The sequence below is a fragment of the Rattus rattus genome, chromosome 10, assembly GCF_011064425.1.
Source record: "Rattus rattus isolate New Zealand chromosome 10, Rrattus_CSIRO_v1, whole genome shotgun sequence".
NCBI classification, from domain to species: domain Eukaryota; kingdom Metazoa; phylum Chordata; class Mammalia; order Rodentia; family Muridae; genus Rattus; species Rattus rattus.
The window spans coordinates 21,730,079-21,745,159 of NC_046163.1; positions in this window are offsets into that span (position 1 = coordinate 21,730,079).

Sequence of the window (15,081 nt, forward strand, 5' to 3'; positions counted from 1 at the left end):
GTATTAGGGAAGAAATAAAGTGAAATTAATATCTTGTGGAACTCAATGAAAATGAAAGCCAATATACCAAACTTGTGGAGTACAAATAAGCCAGTGCTAAGAGGATAGTTCATTATAATAAATTTATCCATAAGTAGCATTGAGTAACACTAACAACTCTAGAAAAAAAATACATGTAGTAGTAGTAAATGGGGGAACTATTCAAACTGAGGCTGATATTAATAAATTAAAAATTAAGGAAAATACAAAGTATCAAAAATTAACCAAATATAGGAGCTGATTCTTTGAGAAAATAAATGAAATAAACAAACCATTAGCCACACTTAGTAAAAGACAGAGATACAATGTCTGAATAAACAAAATCAGAAATGAATAGAAAGACTTAACAACACACACTGAGTAAAGTCAAAACCTTCAAAAGCCTATACCTAACAAAATTAGAAAATTTAAATGCAAAGGATTATTTCCTAAATACATATGTCTTACCCAAGTAACATCAAGATCAGATGCTATTTCAATTTTTCTATATCACCTAAGAAAATAAAAGGAGTCATTAAAAGTCTTATAGCAGAAAAAAAAATCATAGGGTTACATAGTTTTACTGCAGAATTCTACCAGACTTTCAAAGAAGAGCTAATACCAATACTCTCAAATTTTTCCACAAAATAGAAATAGACGGAGCACAGCCAAACTTATTCTATGAGGCCACAATTGCCCTGACTATACAAAGACTTAATAAAGAAAATAATTGCAGAGAAATTTCTTTTATGAACTTTGATGCAAAAATACTTAATAAAATATTTGTAAACCAAATCCAAGTTAATATAAAAAACAACAACATCCACTGTGATCTAGTAGGCTATATTATATATATATATATATATATATCCCTATACTAAAATTAAAAATAAAGATGAAAAGCTGAATAAAAAAAATAACATGATTATCTCATTAGATGCCAAAAAAGCTTTTAACAAAATCCAACTCCAACACTTCTTCATGTTAAAAGTATTAGAGAAATCAGGGATACAGGACCTATACTTAAACACAATCAAAGCAATATATAGCAAGTTGATAGCCAACATCAAACTAATTGGAGAAAAACTTAAAGTAATTCCACTAAACAAGGCAAGTCCGTATACTCTCTCTGTTTACTGAGTGTAATATCTGAAGTTCTAGCCAGAGCAGTAAGTCAACTAAAGGAGGTCAAGGGGATATAAATTGGAAAAGAAGGCATATTGCTACTTGTAAATGATATAATATGTGTAAGTGACCCTCAAACGCCTACCAGAGATCTCCTACAACTGATAAACAGCTACAGGAAAGTGGCTTGATAAAAAATTACCTAAAACTAGTAGCCCTCTTTTAAATAAATAACAAATTGGCCAAGAAAGAAATTAGGAAAATAAGCCCCTTTACAATAGCTACAAATAATGGGAAATATCTTGGTGTAACTCTTACCAAACAAGTTAAGACTTGTATGACAAGAATTTTGAGTCTCTGAACAAGAAATTGCTGAAGATATCAGAAGATGGAAAGATCTTCCATGTTCATGGATCAGTACGATAAACCTAGGAAAAGGGCCATCTTACCAAAAGCAATCTAATCCAATTCCCATAATACTTCCAACACAATTCTTTACAGACTTACAAGGAGCAATTCTGAGCTTCGAATATAATTTAAAGAAAAAAGAAAGAAAGAAAACACACAGATATCTAAAAAAATCCTGCATAATAAAAGAACTTCTATGGATATAACCATCCCCGATATTGAGATGTTCTGCAGTGCAATATTACTACTCCAGGACTCAGGTATGCCTCTCCTGAGAATACTCAAAATATGCCACACTCTACCACATGAATACTTCCTCATGTTTGTGGTAGGGTTTTTCATAGTAGCCAGAAACTGAAAACAGTCCTAAATGTCCATCAGTTGAAGAGTAGATAAAGGAAATGTGGTATATCTTCACAATGTAATGTCATTCAGGTAATAGAAATAAAGACATCATTTGGAGGAAAAATTGATGAAATTGTGAATATCATTTTGAGTGAGGAAAACTAGAGGCAGAAAGACATTTATAGTTTATACTTAGAAATGGACATTAGCCATAAAGTGTAACAATCTACAGTCCCAAAGAAATTGGGTAGTAAGGAGGGTCTGAGGGAGACTGTGTGAAACTCCTTCAGAAGAGGAGTCAGAATAGACATTGGAAGTGGAGGGAGAGAGGGACTTGTTAGGGAAAGAGGATGAGTAGGTAAATGGGGATGACAATTAGATATGGAGAAAGAAGGAGCAGGGAAGTAATGGGTTTGAGTATAGAAATCATTGGGGGTATCTCAGTGACTAGCTAGAGATGTGGGATTGTGGACCCTCCCAGAAGTCTTTGGTGTTGACTCTACCTTAGATGTCTACCATCAGCGCATATAAATATTGAACCGGCAACTTCCTGTAACCAGGCAAGTTTTCCAGTGGAGGGAGGCATTAACTCACCTACAAAAAAATCTCTTTTTCTTTTTAAATCCTGAACCCAAAATTTGTCCTGCCTACCAGATTTGTAGTGATAAAGTAGGAGCAGAGTGATTGTTTCAACCAATGATTGTTTCACCTTGACAGCCATTCCCATAGGAGAGATCCAACACATGAAACTGTTAATCATACTCTAGTTTGCTTACAGACAGGAAGCAAGCGTGACTGTTACTGAGTGACTTATCCTGCAGTGGATAGAAACAGATTTAGAGACACACAACCAAACATCATGTAGAGTGCAAGGAGTCTTGTGGAAGAGTTGGGGATAGAACTCAGTGAGCAGGAGGGTGAAAACGTATTAACATAGCAGGGATTACAGAATCAACTCTCCTGAACTCATGGGTGCTCACAGAGACTGAACCACCAACCGAAGAGCATGCAGATGCTGGACCTAGGACCTGTACACATTTATAGCAGATATACATCTTGGTCTTCATATGACTCCCCTAATAATTGGACAGGGGCTGACACTGACTCTTTTGACTGCCATTTTATCCCCTAACCTTACCTGGACTGCTTGGTTGGGCTTTAACTGGAGAGAACATGCCTAGTTGTGCTGGTACTCTATATCCCAATGTAGGTTGGAGGGAAGGGAATAATGTGGTGGGGAATTTAGTGGCAGGATTGGAAAGAGAGGAGGGCATGGGCGTGCTACAATTACGATGTAAAGTGAATTAAAAATTATTGAAAAAGATAAACATATACTTATTAAACATTTAATACAAATGTGATGTCAATCTAAGGGTATTTTGTGGGAAGCCACAACACATATTAAGAAAATGAATCATTCACCTGGGATCTCTGCATAGTATGAAAATATTAATAGTAGAAAATTTGATTAGACTAGCATTTAGAATATATATTTGTATATGCACACGTGCCTGTGCATGCACACACGCACACACACAAATACACACACACAAATACATATAAACACTTACGTACTAAGTATGCGATTGCCTTCTTTACCATGCCTTTCCTTTTTTCCTCAAGCTGCTAGTTGCTAGCCTTTATAAATTAAAGAAAATTATATGCCAATTCTTTTCTCAAAATACTTGACTGCTTTCTCATTTAGCACAGTGTAACTAAAGTTCACTTGGAGAGGAGGTAATTTGAATATTTAAGGCATTCTTGAGCGTTCATCATGATTGTGAGTATACCATCTTGTATTCTATGAATTGGGGACTTGAATAAATTTATTTCTGAGCTCTTCTAAGGTACTTGCTCATCAATTAGCAAGTGCCCTTTGTCTCATGCAGAGTTTCAGATTATTAAGTGTCTTTGAACCTTTGTTTCCAACAGGGTTCTTCAATACTCTCCTTAGAGTACTTTTCTTTAATGAAAGTAAATGTATGAATAATGTGACAATCTAGTAGTTGAAAACTTATTAAGAAATAAATCTTCTTAATAATGATGTATTTGATATGATTTCAGACAACATACATTTAATCACTTTCAATACTATAATATATATTTATATATAATTTATTATTATTTTATTGAACCTTGGAAGAGTTCATGAACTGTTAAATCTAGATGGAACAACAGACATATAGACTCAGGAAAAGAATCTGGAAACAGTTGGTTTGAGCTCTCTGATTGACTTGGACAAAAATAAACTCAAAGTAGAAGGTTAACATTTTGAGTCATAAACACATCTCTCCTATTAAAGTAATTCTTTTGTACAATTTGCAGGTCAAAATTTAGCTTTAATAAATGCCTAAATTAATTTTAGATTTAGAATATATTCATTAGACATAAATAACAATTGAAATATAATGGTTTATAATGAGCCAAGGAAGTTTTCACATGTTTGTTTCCAGATAAAAAATTATGAATAGAAAATGGGAAAACAGCATGGTTTGGATGTAATTAATCTCCCTTTGCTCAGATTAGAAAAAAACAAATGAATCAGACCTAGAAACACATTGAATTTAATTGATAGTTAATAAGGCAGTTTAAAAATAATATATGCTACTTGAGTTATAAAATTTTAATTTTAATTTTTACTAATAAAGCAATGGTAATTTATGACTAATATTAAAATATATTATTAGCAACATGTTTATTTCTTTTTGCATCATTGACTAAAGCATTCCCAGAGCCACCCTACCGACCCAAATATGACAGGTACTTCCAAGGCTATTGTTCTTACCACAATGAAACTCAAACTTTATAGCAGAATACACCACTTCCCTATTCTATGGGACGTAGAGAATAAAAGCTGGCTAAGCAAGCTATGGGAAACAAGCCAGTAAGCAGCACCCTTCATGGTTTCTGCATCATCTCCTGTCTCCAGATTCCTGCCCTGCTTCAGTTTCTGTCCTCACTTCCTTTGATGAATATCTATGTGGAAGTGTGAGCTGAATAAAACCTTTCCTTCTCCACTTGCTTTTTGGTCATGGTATTTCATACCAGTGATAGAAATTATAACTAAATCTGTCAATGGTGGCAGAGGCTTTTAATCTAGCACTCAGGAGACAGAGGCCAGCAAATGTCTGTGAGGTGAAATCAGCCTGGTCCACAGAGATAGTTTCAGGAAAGCAATGGCTAAAAACAGAAAAATCCTGTTCCAAAAACAATCAAACAAAAAATAACTAAAATAAATCCTAAAATTTTAAATATTTGTTCCCAAAAGATATCTAAGTAAACTATGAAATATGCTGTGCCTTCCGATATATTGCTCACAAAATTAGTTTTATATTATTAAATATAAAAATTCATTTATTGTCCTTTATTAGTAACTTCATCAGTAAAAATAATTAAAGAAACAAGTTATTCTGAAGTAAACTGTTCAGTGAGATTTTTTTCTATTAATTTAATATTCTGTAAAATATCTAGGTCTCAATAGTCTAACACATTTCCTTGTATTATAATTCCTTGCTAATTTACATAGTGGGTTACATTGATAGATTTCTGTATATCGAACCATGCCTGAATCTCTAGGATGAAGCCTTCTATGATTTGTTGAAGATGATTTAGGTCTTTTGAGCTTGGAATCTTCCTGCCTCTATTCTAATTATTATTAGATTTGGTCTTTTCATAGTGTCTTGAATTTCCTGGATGCTTTGGAGTGGGAGACTTTTATGTTTTGAATTTTCTTTGACTCTTGTGTCAAGCTCTTCTACAGTATTTTCTACAACTGAGATTCTCTTCTGTCTCTTGTATCTCAGTTGGTGATAATTACATCTGTAATTCCTGACCTCTGCCCTAAGTATTCCATTTCCAGGTTTGTCTACATTTGTGTTTTCTTTATTGTTTCTCCTTCCACTTTTAGGTCTTTGACCATTTAATGCAAATCCTTCACTGGTTGAATGGTGCTTTCTTGTATACCATTATGTGATTTATTTGTTTCCCCTTTAAGGATTTCTACATGTTTACCGGTGATTTTCTGTTTTTCAGCCAGCTTTTTATATCCTCCTTAATGGACTCTATTATCTTCATCAGATAGGATTTTAGTTCAGCTCCTGGATTTTAGGTGTGTTAGTGTATTCAGGGCTTGCTGTTGTGGGAGAACAGGGTTCTGATGAGGCTCATGTATATTTACTTCTGTTGCTTATTTACTTGGACTTGCCATTTGGTTGTCCCTAGTGTTTACTGGGTGACTCTGTCTGGAGTCTGCCTCTTTTGTTCCTGGGTTGCAACAGGTCTCCTGATAGGCCTGTGGCCCTGGCTGTAGCAGATCTTGTATGGTACCTTCCAACTGGAGGGGTATTCAAAGCGGTAGAGTAGATCCTGTTTTGTTTCCCTGAATGCAGAAGCTCTTAGAGGCCTTCACATTCGGGTCTTCAGAGGAGCAGTCAAACTATTGTCCTGTGTGAAGTTTTTCTCAGGATGTGGGTGCCAATAGACAGTGGTTTCCTTTTCTTTTTGTGCAGCCACACTGCAGGGAAGCTTTCAGATTTTTGGGTAAGTTGCTACATGTGAAAGAACCCCTGAGGAGGTCCTTAGACTCTGGTGTCAATTGCCCAGTTGCCCTGCATAGGGTGAAACTCCTGGAATGCCATCTAGCTGTGGTGTCCTGGGTACAGTGGATCTCCTGGGATGCCTTAGTATGTGGTATCAAATGTTTTGAGTACAGTGGATCCTCTGGTATGCCACGGAATATAGAATTTTTCAGGAAGCAGATTAACTTCAAATTTGTTGCAGCAGAAGGGACCAACAGATTGGAAATGCTATTCAGTGGGCAGGGGGTTTGAGGGTATAGTGGGTCCCCAAGTCTACTGTCCTCCCATTGTCAGCTTTCAGACTTGGGGCATGGGGGGTTCTTACAAAATGCTCTAAGTGCAATGGATCCTCTGGTATGCCTAAGGATATAGCATCTTCTGAGGAGCAGAATAGCTAGCAGTCTATCACTGAAGACTGGGATAAATGAAATTTTAAATGTGAATAATTGGAAGACATTTCTGTAAGAAATTAAATTCATTTGTTCATTCCACATACTAGCAAAATGCCTTAACCCTTTCCAACAACCACCTTACTTCTTATTTGAAAGTCAGAACTATGTTTAGCACTCCTTTGGTCTAATGCATTGAGAGAATCTTTGTGTGATATGCATTTAGTCACATAAGATCTATATGCTTTTGAAAATGTACTCTGTTTATATATGGATTTATAACAAAGCAACTAGCCCTGGAATGTATAGAATAAAATTATTTAACATGAAACATTGTCAAAATACATTATAAAGACTATTTTACTGATCACTTCACAGATATAACTTCAAAACATAATGAAAAATTACTGATGGATATTTGGAAAATCAATGCCTGCTAAGGAAAGGACATGGAAATTAATGTATAAACCCGTGTTCTACTGACATATTCTTTGGAAATGAGTTTGTAACTTCCTGCTGTGATAAAGAATTCAGTACTTCAACAATCTGACATTACATCTAGCAATGAAATAGTAATGGAAGGAAGAGAAATCAGTTTACTGATGAAAACTGCTAAGCCACAGGAGCTTAACCAAAGATTTTTATGTAGTGCTACAAAAATACATACGTTATAATATTTCCTCTAGTTTTTTTTAATTTTTATTTTGATGATCATTTGTTATATGTGTGCTTTCTGAATTTGTGTACATTTTCATGTGTATGATGAGTATCAGCGTGCATGTTTTCTCTCTCTCTCTCTCTCTCTGTGTGTGTGTGTGTGTGTGTGTGTGTGTGTGTATCTGTTTGCGTGCTTGTGTAAATGTGCCTGTGTAAATGTATGTCAGATGTCACTATTTGATTTTTACTTTTTTGATACAGGGTCTCTCATTCACCTTTTTTCCTGTGATTACCCCTACTATGTTTTTCTGTTGTCCAATTGGTTTAATTAATATATCAAGCACAGTGACTAGTAATGCCAGGCAGTAGTGGATATCCTTGCCTCATTTCTGATATAAGAGGACATGTTATTGGGTGACTCAATTTAATATAATGCTGGATACAGGCTTATTACATGAGATTCCTTTTGATAACATTCCTAGCATCATTTTGGCATTAACATAGAGTAGTGTGGCTTATACATTTTGAAACTATTTCGAATAGATTTCTATTGAAGCTAAACAAATTTACATTCTAGCTAGCAACTTAAAAAATGTTTTCCCTCTGGTTTTCTGGAAGTATATTTTTGTTCACTTCTTTGAAGAAAGGCATTTCAGTTGAGATGAACTCTTAAGATAATAATGATTTGCATATGCCTGTTGGAAATATTACACCACTGTAATAGGGTTATGTAGATTGATGTCATTATGCAGGTGAGGGTTGGCACAAGTTCGATCAAGGCCATGATTGGACAATAAAAGAATAAAGCATGGACAAAGTTTTTGTAGGAAGGCAGAGAAGAAGAAGGAGGTGAAACAAGATGGAGACTGAGAAGGATCTAGGTCATCCTGAATTTTGGGATGGATTTCTGTAGGCAAATTTTTCTTATCTAGGTGGGTGGTTTAAATCCTTATCAAATGGTTTTAAGTATATTGTGTGGATTTACTGTAGATTGGGAATTTAACATACAGATCTAATTGTTAACTATAAGTTCTTGGAATTTTGGTTTACCAGGCTAAAGAAGACAGTGTGTGAGAGAGCTGGAGCACAGGTCTTCCTGGGTCTATGCTAATGACAACATGTGAGAACCGGTTGTGCTGCTTCTTTAATAACACTGCAGCAGGGTTCACCATACTAATTTGCAGCTCACGTCACTGACCTATTCAACCTTAGATAATCTTTATTGATTTGATAAGTGAGAAGATAATATGTTGCTTTCACATATAGAAAGATTGTTTCTCGAAGAGAAAGTACTTGTTTCTACCATTGTCTTGTGCTCATTTTCCAAATGTGTCAGGGATAAGTAACATATTCTGTTCTTAAATTTCTAGAATCATTTCCCTAGAGTTAAAAATGTGCTCAAATAGCATATTTCCTAAAAATTTTATTTGTAAAAGAAGTCTGTGTAATTTTTTTTCTTATGGATGTTCACGTTTTAATCAATGTTGTATTATTTTAGATTTTTTTCATAAGAGACCGATTATAAATAATCACACATTTGACCTAAAAAGCAGATTTTAGGCTGATTTCAGTTTGATCAAATAGTATATTAGAAGCTGTGAATTTCATGGTAGAGAAAAAAATCTGTAACAATTCTTCAATTAGATCTTTGGCATTTCTTTTTATAAATTCCATTGTTTGTTCTGGACAAGAAAAAGTAAATCAAAAATTGTGTGAATGCATGGAAGTCTTCCACTCCTATGTTGATATTTATGTCTCTACAGAAGGGGACAGGGTTGTTGTTGAGGTTGCTCATTTTTAGATCCATTCAGTAAAATATTCTCAGGTGCTCGTGCCAGGTTACCAGGAGTTTAACTTGTTATTCTTCATTATAAGGGAGAACTGTTAAGTTCTTTGTGGAAGAAATTTTTTCCTGATTTTCCAACTCAATCTTCAACATGAAAAAATACCAAATGAAGTAAGCACTGTCCTACACAAGTTGCTTTTAGTTATGTTGAGTTTATAACATCAGCAGACACACTGGAACTGTAGAAGATGAGGATGAAGATGAAAAATAAGTGAAGAGATACTGAAACACAATTTCAAATCTGTTTCCCTAAGTAATTTCAGAAAAGAATAGAACTATTGAATGTTATAGTAATAAAACCAAAGTTCAAAAATACATAAAAATAAAAATGAAAATAGTGGATGTAAAGAAAAATAATTGTTAGTGGTTGGTTAAAGATTGCCTTTGTATCAAATGTTTTAATCTTATCTGACAGTCTATATTCCATCATTCTTGATAGAATACAAAGCAGGAATTTAGAGGCAGGAACTGCTATAGAAGTAAAAGAGAAACACAGCTTGCTGGTTTGTTTCCAATGTTTGCTGAGCCATCCTTCTTTTTTTTTTTTTTTTTTTTTTTTTTCCGAGCTGGGGACCAACCCAGGGCCTTGCGCCTTCCTAGGCAGCGCTCTACCACTGAGCTAAATCCCCAACCCCTGAGCCATCCTTCTTATTCCCTCCAGATCCATAGAATTTGGGGCTGAACTGTTCCTAACAACCACTAAGAATATTAAAAGCATAATTCCATACTGGCCAATAATTTAGGGACATTGTGGATCCCTTTTGCCAAATAATTCTAACTTGTATATAGTTGACTTAAAATATGATTTGCACATCTCCCTTCTTTTACTCTTGTTCTTCTTTGTCTTCTTTTCTATTTGACCTCTACATGATTGAATGTATGTAGACATTAAAATTATATCTGTATTTAATACTAAAATATAGCCTACAAAGATCACAAATGTCAATAAAAAGAAACATGCAAGTCTATTGCTCAAACTCTGGGTAGCTGTGTTCCTTAGTTCTTGGTGCATTACTCAAGTATACCCACTGTGCATCATATTAATGACCCTGGATCCAATTGTTTCCAGCTTTGCTCTAGCTCAGTTTAGCTTAGCTCATTTGGTTTTGGTCCTATTTTTTAAAATTACTTCTTTAAATATTTAAGATGTTCAAGTTTGTGTGTGTGTGTGTGTGCATGCACGAGACAGAGAGAGAGTTTTTAATTAGAAAAATTATATATTATATTCTGATTACACATTCCTATACCCTAACTCTTCATAGACCATCTAAACTACCCCACCAACACAACATCTGCATCCTTTGATGTTCTTATTAGAAGAAAGAAAGAAATTCAGAATAAAGTCAATCATGAAAAGGAGAAAACAAACAGGAAAAAACACATAGACAAAGTAAAAATCACATGGAATGCATATAAATTTAAACATAATCCTAGAAATCCTATAAGGAATCAAAATCAGAAACCAAAATATGGAAGTTAAATACCTCTGAGTGGGTAAAGGCCTAACTAGACAAAGTGTCAGGAGGAAAATATCAGAAAAGGGAAAATCTTCAAATATATACTCTTACATTTTTGTGTATGTGTGTTATCTATATACTGCTGGGCATGGGTCCTGCCCTTAATGTGGTGTGATACCTACTAAGACTTTTTTAAAAACAAAAACTATCTTTTCTTTGCCAATAGGTATCAATTGAAGATAACTTCTATGAATGAGTTGTGTCTATTCCCCCTCTCAGAGCTGCTACCCCATCTGGCTAAAACCTGTGAAGACCCTGGTCTTGGCACCACAGATTCATTGAGCTCACATATGAATCTGCCCCATTGTGTCTAAAAGTGTTGTTTCTTTGGTGTCCTCCATCCCAACAATTGTAATTGTTCTTGCTCCTATTTCACAGGAGCCCCTAAATGCAAGGGGAAGTATTTGATGAAAACATCCCATTTAGGATTGATTGTTCCAAGGCCACTCTCTTCATGTTGTCCAGTTTGATATTCTGTATTTTTCACCTAATGAAGAAGGAAGCTTTTCTCGGGATGGGTGAGAAAGACACTGATATATTTTTTTTTTAAATAATTTTTAGACATTTTGTGTGTGTGTGTGTGTGTGTGTGTGTGTGTGTGTGTGTGTGTGTGATTGTTTCCTTGACAGCGTAGAATTTTTATAGTGCATTGGATCCTATTCAATGATTGTATTACTTCTTGAGCTACTTGATAATTTTCAAGGATTCTCAACCATTCCTAGATTTAGAGTAACATATGAGATTCAGGATTTGGAACAAGGGTTTTTAAATCCATTTTGAATTGGTTGTTGTAAGGATGAAATACTGTTGTTACGTACTTTTATTTTTCTACTTGCTGATATACAATCTATGCTTTTGTCATCTTGTATGAGTCACTAGCTACAGTTCCATGATTTATAACTGTATCTTAAAATTTCTTGATCTACTTATGCTGTTTATGGTGTTTTTGTGTTAGTACATTGCAGGTTTTGCTATGATGGTTCTATTATATGTACAATTTGAAATAGGAATGTTGATATCTCAGAATTGTTTTTTTCATAAAGATTTCATTAGGTATTTGGCACTGTTTATGGTTTCACCTGGAACTTTTTTCTTTGATTTTAACAATATCACTTACAATATTATGCTGATTATATTAGTGAACATGTTGCTTTCATGAAATTTTCATTTTTACAGTGTTAATTTTTATAATAGGTGTCTATAGACTTATGCACATTTCAGTTTCTTCACCTCCCTTCATGTTTGAAATGATTCACTGAACAGATCTTTACATTTCTTAGAAAATTGTATTCAAAGTTAGTTTAGTAGGAGGGAAGAGAACCTAAAATATATGAGACCAATCCCCAAAATTTACAAACAGAACCTCCATTATTACTGTAAAGGAAGAAACTGATCCTCTTAGTTGATTTTAGTGTCCTCCTAATTTTCTAAAAATGCGCATCACTTTTTAACTTCCAGATAGAATGTTCAGGTTTTTTTTTTTTTAGGCTTTTTTAAAATTTTTATTTATTTATTATTTTTTATTAACTTGAGTATTTCTTATTTACATTTCGAATGTTATTCCCTTTCCCGGTTTCCGGGCAAACATCCCCCTCCCCTTCTTTCGCTATCTAGAAATAAAGATCAGTTGGTATCCTCTGTTTTCTATTCGCAAACCTTTTGCTTAGTTGTAATTTCTTATCATTCTGTAACCTCAAGATCTGTCATAAGAACAACGAAATTGTATAATTTGTGTTCTGCTTGAATTTAGTACAACTGTTTTAATTTTCTTTGATTTTTAATAACTTTTATTTATATTTCACTATATATATTTATATATTCACTTTGGTTTATATTTTCTATGTTCAGTTGTGTTTCCTTTCTTCTTAGTTTCTCAGGATTATGAAGAAAAGATTCCATACTTTGAAAAAGGTTTTTCATGATTTATTTAAAGGATCATATGACTACTCTGTTTTTTATATGCAGTGTTACTATTTGGCTTTTCAAATATGGATCATTTTTGCAGTTTTAGAAGGCAGCCAACTTTATCACAATGAATTATTATTGTGTTGCGTTTTAAAAGTTTCGTTGAAAATACTGCCATTGATGGCCTCCAGGTAAATTGGCCTACGGTTTCCCTTTACAGCTCTTGCTGTGCTTCTCTGGATTTGGGAGCAAATATTACAAGCTTTGTAAATGAGCTTGTAGTTATACAGTTTCTAGCTTTTGGGTAACATAGACAGCCTTATGTTAGTTATTATTATTATTATTATTATTATTATTATTATTATCATTATTATCATTTTGGTATTATTGATGTTCTGATAGAATTCAACAGGAAGTGCGTCTAGTCCTGGAATTTTATTTTGTCCATGACAGACCTTTATCCCTTTTTTAAATATATTGTTGTCCGGTTAGTTTAATTTCAGGAAATGTTATTTGTTGAGAAAGGTGTTCATTTTCTGACTTCTTTAAATATAGGCTTTCAATTTATGTTCTTACTGATTTTCTGAATTCCATTGGTATGGACTGTAGTTCCCCCTTTTTTATTCTTAATTTTATTAATTTCAGACTTTATTCTCTTAGTTTTATTAAGGTTTATTCTGTATTTTTACCTTTTCAAAGGATGAACTCTTTGTTTCACTGATTTTTGTTTTTTTAAATTTCTATTTCATTACATTTTCTTGTAGTAGGGTTTGGCCTAATGCTTCTTGTATTCTAATGTTAATTTGGATCCCCAAAGTCGTTTGCATGGATGACACTGAGGCACCCTGCCCCTAGTTGTTTCTGATTGGCAAATAAATATGCTGGCAGCTAATGACTGGGCAGAACAGTCAGAGGTGGGACTTTAGGATTCTTGGGCTTGGAACTGGAAGTAAGAGGAGATAGGAGAAATACTCCATGGTGGGACAGTGTGGAAGAGAGGTGAGTAGAGGAGAGACACCATGCCTGAAAAGAGTGGAAGAGAGAGAGGCATGGCCTCCATGGGAAGGAGCCAGGCGATCACAGTCTATAGTGCACCCAGTTGGGTAGCCCTCTGTGCCCAGAACATCAAATAGAGAATATAAAGTTTAGTAAATAATAATTTAAGATTATTGGCAAAAGGTGGATTAACCCCATGGAAGTTAGGCAGTGACCCAGATGTTGAGATGCTTAAGGCATATCAAAATGCAAAGTTTGTGTGTGTCTATTATTCAGGAACACAAACTATTGAGGCTGGTAATAAACATGTGCCACCAGAGCTAAATAATAATTTTAATTATGTGCCTGTCATTGGAAGTTTTTAATTTATGCACTCAGGTTTCTATGCATGTGGCTAGAGATATATACGAAGGTACAGGTAGTGATGCATATATGCACAGATTACATATAAACAGGCATCAAATGCCTGTGGAAGTCAGATGGAAGAGGCATATGTATATATATATATATATATATATATATATATATATGCGCTCCCATTCTGTTCCCCATTGCATACTATGTGAACTTTCTGAAAACAAGTACAGTCCATCTCTTTACAATCCAAATTAAAGAAAATTATTCCTTGAGACTCAGAAATCAAAGCACTTTTAACGGAAAATTTCTTTCAAATGTAAATCAACCATGGGTATTTTGGTCATTTGAGCATCAAGGTAGAGTGAATAACTGAAGATCCTGCTGCAAATAATGGAGAGTTTCAAGCAATCCAGGCATCCAGGAGGAACACTTTTTATGGCAAATGATAATCGCTATGACCACAGATACAGACCTCATGCATCAACTGGATAGCATCATTTACCTAGGGCCTCTACTACTATCAGGATTTAGACTTACACATGAACAAAAAGTCCAAGCAACAAACACAGGATTTAAGGCTTGCTTTTGTTGTCTTAAAGAATTAACTACTGTGTTCTCTGGCACTCTCAGAGACAACTGGCTGATTAGAATTCTGACCGCACAGAAAAAGGAATATTTTTGAACTCAGCCTTAGCTTCAGTGATATGAGAAATGCTAAGGGAAGATAAAGAATTGAATTGTTCTTTGTCTATGTTGATGATTTCATTCATATGAGATCTAAAACTGTGGTAATGAGTGTAAGTATATACAGAAAACTGTAATTTTTTTATAAAAAAAATTTTTCATACAATCAAAAACAGATAACAGAAACAAAAAACTATGTCAAAATTATGCAATTATATAGAGTTAAATGACATTTTTTCCTCAGCTACTTTTTTAGT